Source organism: Lepidochelys kempii, chromosome 2 (assembly GCF_965140265.1).
Source record: "Lepidochelys kempii isolate rLepKem1 chromosome 2, rLepKem1.hap2, whole genome shotgun sequence".
Lineage (NCBI taxonomy): Eukaryota > Metazoa > Chordata > Testudines > Cheloniidae > Lepidochelys > Lepidochelys kempii.
This window is the reverse complement of record NC_133257.1, coordinates 15,495,986-15,511,851: the sequence shown is the minus strand read 5'-3', so window position 1 is coordinate 15,511,851 and position 15,866 is coordinate 15,495,986. Positions and strand designations below refer to the sequence as shown.

The window sequence follows — 15,866 nt, the reverse complement described above, 5'->3', positions numbered from 1 at the left end:
AGGGCCCTACCAAATTCACAGCCATGAAAAACATGTCCCTGACCCAATAAGCCCTTCCCCAATAAGCCCTTCCCCAGTAAATCTAGCTATTGGAAGGGTGGGGAGGGGGAGGAGCAAGGCTGGGGGGTACCCCAGCTGGTGTCTCCTACCATTTCCCAGGCTCCAGCTGCTAGTTCCCAGGCTGGGGAGGGATGGGACTTACTCTTCCCCTGCATAGCTGCTATCGGGGGGAGATCAGACACATCTCTGGATACCTCCCCCTGCTGTAGGAGCTTCCTGCAGCCACAGGAGGCTCCCAGAGGTGGAGGTAGGTCCAATCTCCCCAGCACTGCTGGGAGCTCCCCAGCTGGAGTCTCCTAGCTGTTAGCACCAGCCGGGGTGGTGAGGGACAGGACTTGCTCTTCCCTTGCACAGCTGCTCTCAGAGGGAGATCAGACCCATCTCTGTGTACCTCCCCCCTGCTGCAGGAAACTCTAGGACTAGCAGCTAGGAGCCCCTGGCTGGGGTGCTCCCAGCAGCATGGGGGAGATAGACCCACCACTAGGAACTTCCTGCAGCTGCAGGAAGCCCTCTGGCTGCTGCCTTCAGAGCCCAGCTCTGAAGGCAGCCCAGAAATGTGGGTGGCAATCCCGCAGCCTCCTTACAACACCTTTGCAATTCTCCCCAGCCCCATTTTGGGTGGGGACCCCCCACGGTTACAACACCATGAAATCTCAGATGTAAACATCTGAATTCGTGAAACTGACCAATTTTCAATTCTATGGCCTTGAAATTGACCAGACTGCACTGTGGATTTGGTTCGGCCCTAATTATAAGAGATATGTGTATACTCAAAAGCTTGTCTCTGTCACCAACAAAAGTTGGTCCATTAAACGATATTACCTCACACACCTGGTCTCTCTAATATCGTGGGGCTAACATGGCTATAGCAACACTGCATAAATTAAAAAAATAACAGTTTGAAATTCTGAATTCCCAAGGTGATTGTTAATTTGTTTGGGGTTAATGCATGTATATATACAGTGCACTGTTCTTTCACTGGGAGAAGAGATGAACCGACATCCCATTCTTCATGCTTGAGGCCAAACCATCCGCCGTGGGGATGGATGTCACTTACTAAATGTTCAGTCATCATCAGTTTGTGCTTTGTCCGTTAAACGAACTGACAGTAGCTTCCCTGGCTCACAATAGCTTTGTCACTTTTAAGATTCATGAGAGAGTCAGCATTTCATTCCTTATTCACTGCAGCACTTTGTCACACTGCAATGCAACATAACAAACTGATTTACTGAAGTGATGTCTGCTGACCACTGAAAGCAACAAGCAGTATGCATTTAAAGGGCTCAGTCATGCTTCCACTAAATCAATGGCAAAACTCCCATTTACTTCAATGAAAACAAGACTGAGCCCTAATTGTTGCCTAGGAGAGAAGTGCTTTCAATCTCATTTGTCTTCCCAAGAAGAAATGATAATGTCAATATGAGTGAATTTGTCTGCTGCTATTATCAAAGCTTTGCGACAGGCTGGGGCGAGCTCTTTAGGCCCTCTCTCCTTCCTGGAGAAGAGCACCATGATTAAACCCGGTATGGAAGCCGAGGAATTGCCATCCCAGTTGTCCAGTCTCTAGCAGTGAGCACTGCCAGTTCCTTCTGAGGAGGGTGCAAGAACTCTGACAATGGTCCATTCTAGAGAAAATGGTAGTTTGTGTGGAAAATTTTAAAAGCAATGCAAATTTTCCATTTTTTTCCCTCAAAATATTTCACAGAAGTGTTCTGCTTTTTCTATTTAAAAAAACGAGCATTTTTTAGGTTTTAGAAAACCAAAAAGCTGTTTAATTTTTGTTTTTCATCAAAAAATGGAAAATTTCATGAGGGGCTTGTCCACAAAAAATGGTTTGTTTTTTTTTTTTAAAAAAAGGACCATTTTTCATCAATTTTTTGATTGACTATTTTTGACTCACTCTAGTCTGTTATGGAATAACTTCCTCTGGGGAAATTCTTTCTAACCCCCCCCCCCCCCCGCACCCCCCACCTTGGTCAATTGATCTCAAGCACTGAGGGATGCAGAAGGGATGCAGAAGCACTACACACCTCCTGTAGGGAGAAGAGAAGTTGTTTTGGTGTGGGAGGAGGAAGAGGGTATAGGGCACCAATCTGGGGCAGGAAGACAGGTGCTAGAGCTGCATTAGAATTACAGCTACTGTCTCACTCATTTGCCCTTGCAAAAGTGTTATTTTTTTAATTGGAAACAGCACTTCTGAATCTCCTTATCCAGTTAATTATACAGGCCCATTGTCATGAACTAGCAGCCGGCATAATGTATTCACGGTGCATTGTGTGCATTCCAGCTTCATGGTTAGTTCAGTACTTTCTTTGGATGTGGATTGTAATTGTAATGGTGTATTGAATACCCTATCTGTTCAGATGAATAGATAAGGTATGTAAGTGATGAAAATGAGGGCACTTGTGAAACAGACCGGGGTGACCTCTTTGTGTTAAAGCCGGTTCTTTGTCTAGAAATGCTCTTAAGGAAGGTAGCTTCCTGTTAGGGAATTGGAGGAGAGAATAAGAGGGGGTATTGCATGTTCAGCCCAACAGGACATGAGTGACACTCCCTCTCTGACAGATGCTGAAATTGCTTGCAACTCGATTCGCTCCAGGGAGGCTTCTCTACCTAAGGGTATGTCTACACTACCCACCGGATTGGCGGGCAGCAGGGATTGAATTATCTTGTCTAGTCTAGATGCGATACATCGACCCCCGAGCGCTCTCTCATCGACTCCTGTACTCCAGCACCGCGAGAGGCGCAGGGGAGCGGCAGCAGTCGACTCACCACGGTGAAGATACCACGGTAAGTCCATCTAAGTATGACGACTTCAGCTACGTTATTCGCATAGCTGAAGTTGCCTAACTTAGATCGATTTCCCCCCCGCCCCCCTGGTGTAGACCAGGACTTGGTTGTTCCTTTTTTAGCCACTCTCATGTAGTTTGATTTCTGGCTACTATCAGGATAGCAGTGAAGAGAGGCAGGCATTCCTATTGTATCGTCAGGGTTGCACGGTCTATGTTGTGCCAATTTTGTGGATAAACAGAAAGGACTTCTGGGCAAAATGTGGGTGCCCTTAAGCTGAGCCAAGTTCAAAAATCAGGCCTTTGATCTAGGCACCTAAATTTGGAATTTAGCACCTCTGAACTCCCCTAGGAGCTGCTGATACACAGCACCTGCGAAGAGCTGCCTAACTTGAGATGCCTAACTTTTGGCACCCAAGTTTGACAATTTGACCTGAGTCTCCAGAGCAGTCGGCAGGGCTCCTTCGTGAGCATTAAACTCACACACCGTTGAACACAGAAACCCATGCAGCTGACTGTCCGCACTCTATTTTACAGTGGTCCTAGCGACATCCTCTCCAGGCCGTTGATTAAATATGCAGAGTAGAGTCTTGCTACTTTCTCACTCTGCTCATTCGCAAACCTGATCATGTTTATCCCCACAAAAAGGCAGCCTCCACCACCCTCCCAATAGAGATTGACTAGCAAAGTGCTGCAGGGCATGCTTATCATAATTTAAAAAACAAAGAAACTTAATTTGCTTTCCTTAGCAAAAAAAAATATATATATAGCACAGTACATTTACCTCCAGCTCTAGAGTCTGCTTCAGAGCTTAATATAACAAAACATTTAAACAAAGATTAAAATGGACAATAAACTTCATGATAGGGTGACCAGATGTCCCGATTTTATAGGGACAGTCCTGATATTTGGGGCTTTGTCTTATATAGGCGCCTATTGCCCCCCAACCCTGTCCCGATTTTTCACACTTGCTGTCCGGTCACCCTACTTCATGATCAGTTTGTGTTGTAGCTGTCAGCTTCCTATACCCTTTCTTTCCCCTTCTCTTGCTGTGTGTCACACACCAGTGTCCAGACAGTGCAACCTAGGGGTCAGAACAGGCATCTGGCCTAGTGGTCAGAGTGGAGTCAGAATGCAGAACTGGAGGCATAAGTCAAGGGAGAGGTGAAAGGTCAGAGCCAGGAGTTCTGAGGAAGGTAGGGACTAGGGTTGGAACAAGGCCCTATACAGAAATCAGATCTGGTGCAGCTGCAGGCATGGAACACACTGAGCAGCAACTGTGCTGTTGTGGCTACACGGCTTAAATAGCGATCTGTTAGCTCTTCTGTCCAGCCAGGGAGCACAGGCACTTAGCGAGGGTTTATTGAGCCCAGCTGAGCTCATTGGGTCACCAGGAAACTGCACACAGAGCTAGCAGAGTTCCCGACACTATCTTAGCTAATTGCCGAGATGATTCCAAATGCATCCCCATGCTTTTTATTACATCATGCCCCTAGAATGCTCAACTGTTCCTTCTATGGCCTGATCCATAGCCCACTGAAGTCAGCAGAAACACTGACATTGACTTCAATGTGCTTTGGATCAAGTTCTCAAGTCTCTCTTGCAAACTCAACTCTCCCGGGATGCTCCCAACAAAGCAATTGAGCATTTTCATTATCTTGTATCATTACCTTCTAGGTATTAAAAACCCGATATATCTGATCCATTGTGAAGTAGTTATAGAGATAAACTGTAGTAGCTGCATTAATAGTGAGTCTCATCTTTCCTTGCCATGTCTCTTCTCCGCTCCTCACCACCCCACCACTCATTTTGTTAAATTCAGAGTGTACTCTTTTGGGCCAGGGTCTTTTATTTCTTCATGTCCTGTGAAGCACCTAGCACACTGCTGCATGCTATAGAATAATAAATGGTGCTACAAGCAGTGAAGTGCAGGTGGGGGCTCTGGATGGACTCTCATTGAAGTCAATGTTGGGTGTTACTCATTGCTGGTTTGAGCAGGCAGGGATCTGCCACTTGTGAGGAAGTCAGGCTGGACGGCTGCAGGAGAGTGGAGTAGCTGTTCAAAAAATTGAGTAGAAACTCATAAATGGTTTCTCTCCATGGAAATGGTTAGTAAAAGGCGAAAGATTTATACAATCTGAAGAGAAGGAAGACGGGTATGTTAGCCCTAGAATGATAAAGGCCCTTTTCCTATAAGCTGAGAAGGGGTTACCTCAGATCAATTAGGGACATATGAGTCCAATTAAGAGCTGCCTGAGACCTTTAAAAACCCCTCCTTAGCCGGGGGGAGTAATAGGCTTCTCAAGGATGAGAAGCTATTCTCCATGCTACAGTGGGAAACAACAAAAGCTAAGGCCCTGTTAAGTTGAAGGTACTGACACCCTGGGGCTAGTGACAGGACAATACCCACCCTCCCCTCCAGCAAGCGAGATGGGAAGGTATCTCCCTTTGTTTTGTGTTTATAAATTTGTTTCTTTTTGTTTGGTGGAGGATGGGGGCTGCCCAGTTCTCAAGGCAGAGCATCTTCTCATGCTGCCTCCTCTCCCCAGAATTCCAGTGGGGTGCGCCTCCCAGTTTGAGAACCTCTGCCCTAAGGTACTTGTGAGGTTTTTTTGCCTGTTGACATATCTCTAAAATAGAAACAAAATTTTTAAAGGTTGAAAATAGAAAGCATCAATATTGTTTACTTGTAAATAAAAAGGAAGGTTATATCCATAGGGTTCAAAATTCTGCTCTTTCACTGTGATCTTTATGTTAAAGATGAAGATATATTAAACCTAGGATTTGCATGAATTGAAACAAGTTTGTCAACTCTTTCATATGTTTAGCCTGTTGTTGACAGGGTGTATATTTCCAAACACTGACCAGTTTCTTTCATATGCTGCAGAAAATGGAGAAATCTGAAGCAGAAGAGAAGCAAGAGGAATCTGAGATTGTGTTGTACAAAGGCCTTACCACCATATTGTAGCAGCAATATGCTTGGCAGATTCTCAGCTTGAGCTCCTGAAAGAAGTTCTGTATTCTGCAACCTTTGTAAGTACTTTTCCAACATTTAGGCCTAAGCGTGTTGCTTGTTTGGTAATCCAGTCAAATGCTGTAACAATGCTATCATCACTAACATTGCTACCTTTGAACCTTGGATCTAAGAAGTTTACAACAGCATGTATTGGTTTGCAGCAAAATTCTTCCTATCTGTGAATAAAGTCCTTCACTTTTACTTCTTCCTGACTTAAGTGGAGATGCACTTAGATTCTCAAAAACAATTGACTTAGTCTTGGCCATAAATTGAGCAAAGTCCGATGACAAATGCTTTGTCTGATTCAGATAGTGATTTGCAGAAGCAACTTGCTGTAGAATCTTCAGAGTCCTGCAGGTGAACCTAAAAGATATCCTCACAAGTAGAGTGTGCCTTACACTTTTAACTACTTTAAGATCCTCCGTTATCACTGTTTCTTGAAAAGCTGCTTCATTTTTAATAAACTTTCAAATGACATCACTCCACTTCCCCATCTTGTTTTGCTAGAAAGTTTGTGTTTACATTTTATTCTTACTATACTTTTCTTCCCGCTGCTCCTTAAACACTGCAGATACAACATGAGTAGTTTTCACATATTTTAAAACTTTTTGCTCTTTTCTAGATCTTTTCCAGTGTGCCCAACTTCATGAAATTTGAAGCATTTACGCCATGGGAAGCACATCCTATTGCAGTAATACGTCCATTATGATGTCTCGTGCTGCTTTCCTTTACTGGCTTTGTCAGTCTGCAAATCAAATACTTTCCCACTCCCAACCTTCTTTACTAATATACTCTGCTATATGGATGTTCTCTTCTGTATTAATGTTCTTTTGTGTGTTTGATTCCACCTCAACCAGTTTTAAAAATCTTTTTAATAACTTATCCCTGTACATTTGTCTACCCATCTGTAAATACTTCCAGAAAAATTCTTTGGGTTTTTTTGCAGAGTTTGCGTTACACGTTCATATTCTGACTGCAGAAGAGGCTTGCTCAAAGAATGTCTTCAGGGTGGCAGCTGCTTCTTCCCCCATCCAGGGTGACCATACATTCCATTTTGGCCAGGACAGTTCCCTTTTTAAGCCCTGTCCCAGCCATCCTGATTTTTTGGCAAAAGCGGGCATTTGTCCCATTTGCTCTGCCAACTGATGAGGAGGGGAAAGAGCTAACATGATTGATGAACATATAAACAGAGGAATATTGAATAGGACTAGGGGAAGTGATATTATCTTGTATACAGCATTGGTCAGACCAATGCCAGCATATTGTGTCCACTTTTGGTATCCACAATTTGAGAAGGATGTTGAAAAATTGGGGAGAGTTCACAGAACAGCTACAAGACTGATTCAAGATCTGGAAAACATGCCTTACAATGAGAGACATAAGTAGCACAATATATTTTGCTTGTCAAAGAGACGGTTAAGAGGCAATTAAATAATTTTAAAGTACCAACACACGACAAAGATACTTGATATACTACAGCAGTGTTTCCCAAACTTGGGACACCGCTTGTTCAGGGAAAGCCCCTGGCGGGCCCAGCTGGTTTGTTTACCTGCAGCGTCTGCAGGTTTGGCCGATCGCGGCTCCCACTGGCTGCGGTTCACTGTGCCTGGCCAATGGGGCTGCGGGAAGCGGCGCGGGCCGAGGGACGTACTGGCTGCTGCTTCCCGCAGCCCTCATTGGCTGGGCACAGTGAACCACGGCCAGTGGGAGCCGCGATCGGCCAAACCTGCAGATGCAGCAGGTAAACAAACCGGCCGGGCCCACCAGGGGCTTTTCCTGAACAAGTGGTATCCCAAGTTTGGAAACCACTGCACTACAGCGTTCTTTAACATTTAATAGACCAAAGCATAACAAGATCCAATGGCTGGAAGCTTAAGTTAGAAAAAAATCAAGCTGGAAATAAGATGCAATTTTTTAACAATGAGGGTAGTCAGCCATTGGAGCAATGTACCAAGAGAAGTGTTACCTTCCGCTCACTTGGAGATTGGATGTCTTTCTGAAAGATGTGCTCCAGTGCAACCACAGGTTATTGGGATCAACCGTTTTCGTTTGTGTAGTAGGAAAGAATGATTTGTTCTACTGCAGGAATCACTGGGTGAAAGTCTATATGCTGTGTTATACAGGGGATCAGGCTAGGAGTAAAATTTTCAAAAGCCCCCGAGTCCCATTTCCAGAAGTGGTTTAGGCTCCTAAACCTCATTGAAAGTCAAAGGTTTAAGAGCCTAAGACACTTAGGTGCTTTTGAATATTTTACCCTAGATGATCATTATGCTCCCTTCTGGGATTAAATTCTACGGGTTTGTCTGGACACAGACACTCAAGAAAATTAATTCAAATTAACTAAAGGTATGAATTTAAAGTGGATTAGTTAAACCACATTAAACCCCAGTGTGGATGCTCTTATTCAGACTAAATGTATGTCTACACTTAAAACGCTACAGATGCCCCATTGCAGCTGCAGTTCAGTAGACCTTCAGTGTAGACACTATCTACGCTGATGGGAGAGATTCTCCCATTGGCATAGTTAATCCACCTCCCTGAGATTTAGGGTACTTAAATGATCTTAACTATGCCACTCAGGGGTGTGGATTTATCACACCCCTGGCTGATGTAGTTATGTTGACCGAAATTTCCAATGTAGACCAGACCTTAGAGTACTCCTTAAATCTTCATCTACATAGGGTTTAATACAGTTTAACCAATCCACTTTGAAATTAATTCAGACTAACTGTCCTGAGGATTTGTCTACACTTAAAATGCTTCAGCAGTGCAGCTGCGCCACTGTATTGCTTCAGTAAAGCTGCCATCTACGCCAATGGAAGGGGTTCTCCTGTTTGGTGTAGGTACTTCACCTCCTCAAGAGGCAGTAGCTAAGTCAATGGGAGAATTCTCCTGTTGACCTAGCACTATCTACATTGGCTTTTCCATACCCCTGAGCAGCATAGTTATATCAACCTAATCTCCTTGTGTAGACCAGGCCTGAGTGTCCTCATGTAGACAAGTTCTGTGAAAGATTACATATTGAGAATTCCAGCATCGGAGAGAGCATGAGTAAGACTGAGCTCCATGCAGTTGCTGGCAAGAGACGCTTCTCTCTAATTTGCTATGAGTTCTATGACACTGTTACAGTGTATAATGAAACTAGTAATGTGACAGAGAATTGCTTAGATTTTATAGTGAGAAAGAAGTTAGTCTGCATCCTATAGGAATCAGTCACTCAGCTCATTCTTAAAAAACTGAGTGACATCTAGTTCCGACATTTGTATAGGCTACAGATGAAATAACGGAAAAAACAGGCAGTGTGCATTACAGTTACATAAGAGCTTAAGTGCGTAGGTGGAACACAACATGCCAGAAAGACCAAAAAAAAACCTCCTCCCTCTTTCAAATAATACTCTATTTGTTATGTTTCACTATAATTTCCTATGTACGATCACTTCTTTCTTTTTGCCTTTTAAATACCAGCAAGTTGTACATGGAAATGCACCCAGGAATTTTGTTTCTTTGCAACAGCAGCTTGATAAATACATAGTTCGTCTTGCATAGGTTTGACTGCTGTGTCAAAACACATTGAAAATGTGACAGAGATAAGCCAGAATTATACCACCTCTTCTGGCTTGTTGTGTGCTGCTGCACTGAAGTCTAGGCCAGGAAGTTCCTGCACCTTGTAATGTATGTCACAACAAAGATTTTTCCGGTGTTTGTGCGAAGGGCCTTTGTTGTTTGGCGATATAGCATCTGTACATGTAAAATGTGGTGGTAAGCTGAAAGGTGATCTTTAAAAATGGCATCATGAATCCCATGGATCTCAATGATGACACATCAGACTTGCCTAATTTACAAATTAAAGTGGTTATTTCAGACCTAAAAATGCTGCACATTGAGCCTGGGAGCTGAAAGTCAGACGGTGCTGTGTCCTTCTCAAGTTATCCTTGCCAATCAGAGATTATAAGTGCCAAATCCTGCTCTCAGTTACAGCTGTGCAGGCCCCTTGTTTCCTGTCGGGTTGCATAGGCATAACTGTATAATCATCCACTTCCTTTCATTCACACCTTGGTTCATAGTAACATTTGCCCCCAATCATACACTAATCTAATCCCTTTCTAGGAAGCCCTGTTTCCTCACTTTTGCTTTGATTTCCACTATCTCCTCTGCAGCAGCAGGCGCTGCCGGTACTTTACATGTTCTGCATGTTGCTTAGTAACAACATTATTTTCCATTCACATCACTCGCACAGCTGTGGCTACACTCTGTTTAGTGCACTAGCTTGATCAGCACTAGCCTGGGTGTGTCTCCTTGAATTGGGAATTACACCCCCATTTGAACTGTAGACCAGTGGCTCTTAACCTTTCCCAACTACTGCACTCCTTTCAGGAATCTGATTGGTCTTCTCTACCCCCAAGGTTCCCTCACTAAAAAGCTACTTGCTTCCAAAAGTGTATATTGCAGTAGAAACAAGCCATTGTATGAAATTTTAATTTGTATTGACTTTGCTAGTGTTTTTAATGTAATCTGTTGTAAAACTAGACAAATATTTAGATGAGTTGACGTACTCCCAGGAAGACCTCTGCATACCCTGAGGGTACACGTACCCCTGGTTGAGAACCACTGTGGTACACGTACCCTTAAAGGTACAATGCACAGAAAAGACAAGGCATCACAATTTAGTAGTTACATGCACCACAAAAGGGAAATCAGTTATGCAGTAGTTTGATGAGCCCCTCAGTAAAACTTATACCACCTTATATAAGCATGAGTGGAACCAGTTTTGTAGGGAAAACAGCAAACCCAAACCCAGCCATCCTGAACATAACCAAAATGTTGGGGTTAGATAAAGTACCCTGACCCCGAGCTGCACATTTGTATTCCGGTTCCTCTTATTCTTTCCTTGCTAAAGTCTGTTGGCTAAAGACCCTAGCCTGATCCAGTGATCCCATCACTGTATCCCCTACACTTCTCTTCTTCTCTTCCAAAACTCCTTGCCTCGCTCTAACTCCCAGTTACTTCTCCCTTGGAACACAGGATTTCCCATGCTGGAAGTCCAGTATCATGTGGCCAACAATGGTCAATACATGCTGGGGGAGATTTTTGAAGCCACAATGGTGGCAAGGTGCCCAACTCCTGTGGAAAGTCCAATGAGAGCTGTGTGTCCAGCTGTCCTCTGACCATTTTCCCTGGCGCCTGCAAAGCACATAAACACATCTACTTAATGAACCTTGCCTATTGCATAATGGAGTACAAAGAGGAAAATGTGTCTTTCTTGAAGTTTTTAGGACATCCAATGATATTTGATTACCCTTTTCTTAGCATGCATAATCACAAACATTAATGGATATTGAACTAACCAGGCTTTTTAAAAATCCAGCCATAGTATTTGACTCAATGACCCACTGAGACAATGAATTGGATAGGCTTGACTATACTCTGTGAAAAGAGGTATTTCCTTTTCATTTGTTCTAAATTTACCAGCTATTCATTTAATTGACTATGCTCTGTCCCATAATGTGAGAACAAGGATCAAAGAACAAACTTGACTTGCAAATAACTTTTGCTGATATTCCAGTTGTGGGATACCAGGTTTCTAGCAGGAATATAGAAGTACTACACTACGTCTAGATAAATTCCAGACTGAGACATCTTACTGATCCTTGCTTTTAAAGAGACCTGCAGCATCTTAGAGTAAATAGAATACTTTGATTAAAAAAGCAAGAAGAAAAGCAACAGGTCCGTCTGCAAAATCTATTCAATGCCTCTATTCAAATGCAAGTAGTATGGGACACAGGCAGGAAGAACTGGAAGTCATAGTATATAAAGAAAATTATGACTTAACTGGTATTAGAGAGACTTGGTGGGACAACTTCCAAGACTGAAGTACCAGCACTGAGGGATGTAGCTTGTTCCAGAAGGATAGATATGGGAAAAAAGGAGGAGCCTTTGTGCTGTACATCAAGAATGTATATACTTGCTCTGAGGTCCAAGAGGAAGTGAAAAGAAAAGGCGGACTTGTGGCACCTTGGAGACTAACAAATTTATTTGAGCATAAGCTTTACTTTTACAAATTTATTTGAGCATAAACAGCTCACTTCATCGGATGCATGCAGTGGAAAATACAGTGGGGAGATTTTATATACACAGAGAACATGAAACAATGGGTGTTACCATACACACTGTAACGAGAGTGATTAGGTAAGGTGAGCTATTACCAGCAGGAGAGAGAAAAAACCTTTTGTAGTGATAATCAAGGTGGGCCATTTCCAGCACTTGACAAGAACGTGTGAGAAACAGTGTGGGGGTGGAGGGGATAAACACTGGAAATAGTTTTACTTTGTGTAATGACACATCCACTCCCAGTCTTTATTCAAGCCTAATGTAATGGTGTTCAGTTTGCAAATTAATTCCAATTCAGCAGTCTCTCACTGGAGTCTGTTTTTGAAGCTTTTTGTTGAAGAATTGCGACTTTTAGATCACTCTGTAATCGAGTGACCAGAGAGATTGAAGTGTTCTCCAACTGGTTTTTGAATGTTATAATTCTTGACATCTGATTTGTGTCCATTTATTCTTTTACGTAGAGACTGTCTGGTTTGGCCAATGTACATGGCAGAGGGGAGGGGCATTGCTGGCACATGATGGCATATATCACATTTGTCGATGTGCAGGTGAATGAGCCTCTGATAGTGTGGCTGATGTGATTAGGCCCTATGATGGTGTCCCCTGAATAGATATGTGGACACAGTTGGCAATGGGCTTTGTTGCAAGGATAGGTTCCTGGGTTAGTGTTTTTGTTGCGTGGTGTGTGGTTGCTGGTGAGTATTTGCTTCAGGTTGGGGGACTGTCTGTAAGCAAGGACTGGCCTGTCTCCCAAGATCTGTGAGTGATGGGTCATCCTTCAGGATAGGTTGTAGATCCTTGATGATGTGCTGGAGAGGTTTAGTTGGGGGCTGAAGGTGATGGCTAGGAAGCGGAAGTGAGCAACTGACCTACTGAGAGTCTCTGGGTGAGGATAAAAAGGGAAAAGAATAGTGATGGTATGGTGGGGTATTATAGACCACCAACTCAGGAAGAGGAAGTAGATGAGTTCTACAAGCAGGTTACGAGATTAGCTAACACACATGAGTTAGTATTAATGGAGTTTTTTAACTTCCCTGATATCTGTTGGAAGACTATTACAGCAAAACATAATATGTCCTGCAAGTTCTTAGCATGTGTAGTGGACAACTTTCTGATTCAGTAAATTCAGGAAACAACTAGGGGTCATCCATTTTGGATCTGGTTTTAACCAAAAGGGACGAATTAGTTGCAAACATGAACTTGTTTCAGGAACTTGGGAGGAAGTGATCATCTGATAGAATTCAAGGAGAGAGCTAGAATTCAGAGGGATCTTGATAAATTGGAGAACTGGGTGATAGACAACAAAATGAAATTTGACAAATGTAAGGTGCTACACTTAGGGAAGAAAAATCAAGTGCACAAATGCACAAATACAGAATGGGGGATAACCAGCTTGGCAGCGGCACTGCTGAGAAGGATCTGGTAGTTGTAGTGGATCACAATCTCAACATGAGTCAGCAATGTGATGCTGTTGCAAAAAAATGAAATGCAATTTTAGGTTTCATTAACAGAGGCATAGCTTGCAACTCATGTGAGGCGATACTGTGCTCATCTACTCAGCACTGGTTAGGCCTCAGCTGGAGTACTGTGGCCAGTTTTGATCACCAACATATAGAAAGGACATAGAGAAACTGGAAAGGATCCAGAGATGAGCAACAAAGATGATCAAAGGGATGGAATGTAAGCCATCTGAGCAAAGGCTGAAGGAACTGAGTATATTTAGTTTGGAAAAGAGGAGATTAAGGGGGGACATGATCGCAGTCTTCAAATACTTGAAAGGAGGCTATAAAAAGATGGAGAAAAAGTTGTTCTCTCTTGCCACAGCAGGCAGAACAAGAGGCAATGGGTTCAAACTCCAGCACAGCAGTTTTAGATTAAATCTCTGGAAAAACTTCCTAACTGTAAGAACAGTAGGACAATGGAACAGACTGTCTAGGGAGGCTGTGGAAGCTCGTCCACTGGAGGTTTTGAAAAGGAGGCTGGAAAGGCAGCTCTCTTGGATGGTTTAGACACAACAAGTACTGCATCTTGGCAGAGGGTTAGATTAGATGACCCTTGAGGTCCCTTCTAACATTATGGGTCTATGATTCTAAATTCTCTAGACCAGATCCTGCTCCCACTGAAAGCAGTGTAAGTGCTGATGTTGAAGTTAATGGTAGCGGAATCAGGTACCTAATATAGGAAGCAATGGATAGAACAGGGATTCTCAAACTTCATTGTACCGCGACCCCCTTCTGACAACAAAAATTACTACATGACCCCTGGGGGTGGGAGCGCAAAAGCCTGAGCCTACCTGAATCCCACCACCCCGGGCCAGGGATCCCAAGCCCCACTGCCCCGGGCCGGGGGTGTGTGTGTAAAAGCCGAAGTCCAAGGGCTTCAGCCCCAGGCCGGGGGACTGCAACCTGAGTCCCGCCACCCTGGGCTGAAGCCCGTGGGTGGTGTGGTCTTTGGCTTTGGCCCCCAGCAAGCCCTGGCAACCCTATTAAAATAAGGTCATGACCCACTGTTGAGAAACGCTGGGATAGAAGAATATTGTGCAGATCGTTAACATTAGCTAATGGTTATTTTGGCCTATGTGGAAGTCCTACTGACATTTCTCACTGATGACACTAACCTGTTTGCCACAGGTCATGGCTTTCCAGTGCTGAACTATGCATTGGTCCAAACTATAGTCATGTTTAGCAGAGGGACTCCAGACTCATCAAACTCTAAGAGCTGAGTAAATGTCCCCCCCGCATGGCTGGATAACATGATCTTCATGTGGAAACCAAGACACCAGCCATAAAATGTTTGATTCCCCTGCAGAAAAAAAAGGAGAATATGGCTTGATAAAGTCTGGCTTCAGTGCTACCTTAGTCTGTGGTTTATTCAATTTATACTGGCCTCTCTATGGTGAACACATTACTCTCCTTGCATCACAAGGATGTCCATGCATATACGACCCCTTGGCATCCTTTGTTATGAAAAATACTTATGCTGAGGCCAATTACACTCCTTTATATAATTCAAAGAGCGTTGACAGGAAATAAGTAACGTCTAATCAAGAATAGGGCATTTTCCAGCAGCACGCTTTGTCATTCCACTGCCAGGAACATCCTGCTCCTGGGTCCTCCCCTTTGCCCTACTATTAAGGATTTATTTTATTTCGTTTATTTTCCCAAACTAAAAGTTCAAGACCATTAAAGGGCTGCAGTTCATCTTTTAGATAAATTGCAAAACAGCTGTGCAGTATTTCACACTGACGATCCAGCATACAGAGAAACAGAGCATTTGTTCTTGTGCTGCTGACAGCCAAGAAGTGAAATATGAATAATTATCAACAGAGCACTATTTAATGGATTTGTTTATCTGGTAAAGAGCATCAAACATGTCGGAGCCTGTCGACTGCTCATGAACTGTTACGATGTTCATTAGCCAACAATTGAAACTTTTGCTCTTGGAGCTTTGTGACTGGCCACCTACATCACATGCTGTATGTTTTTTATGTTTCCCAATTGAATGATTGAAACTTTACAGATGACTTCCACTTCTGATGAATTTTAGTACTTTGGTTACTAATGTGTGTGCACCATGGGTAATAGCACTGAACATATTAGCTGAAATTGTGTTTCTAAAAGGGAAAAAAATTGTTGTAGATTATTTGACCGGCTCTGATGAGCAATGATTGTTTGCTCTCATATCTGCCTCTGTCAAATATATTAGAAGTGATGTTTGTACTATGGAGGTAGAATTTTGGTTACACTATTATTAGACTCGCTGAGAGGTATAGGTCTGTGAAGTAGCATTGATATTAGAATCACACTCGGCTATTCAGCAGCATCTTTTGTTCCTGACTAAAGAACTAAGACAAATAAACGGCGCCAAACATTTTAGAGTAAGAAAAGAATAAA

General features: G+C 43.2%; 1 pseudogene; it reads right to left on the bottom strand.

Moving 5' to 3' along the window:
- Positions 1 to 4,882: 4,882 nt before the first annotated feature.
- LOC140907979 (U5 spliceosomal RNA) lies at positions 4,883 to 5,004 on the bottom strand (annotated as a pseudogene).
- Positions 5,005 to 15,866: the final 10,862 nt, after the last annotated feature.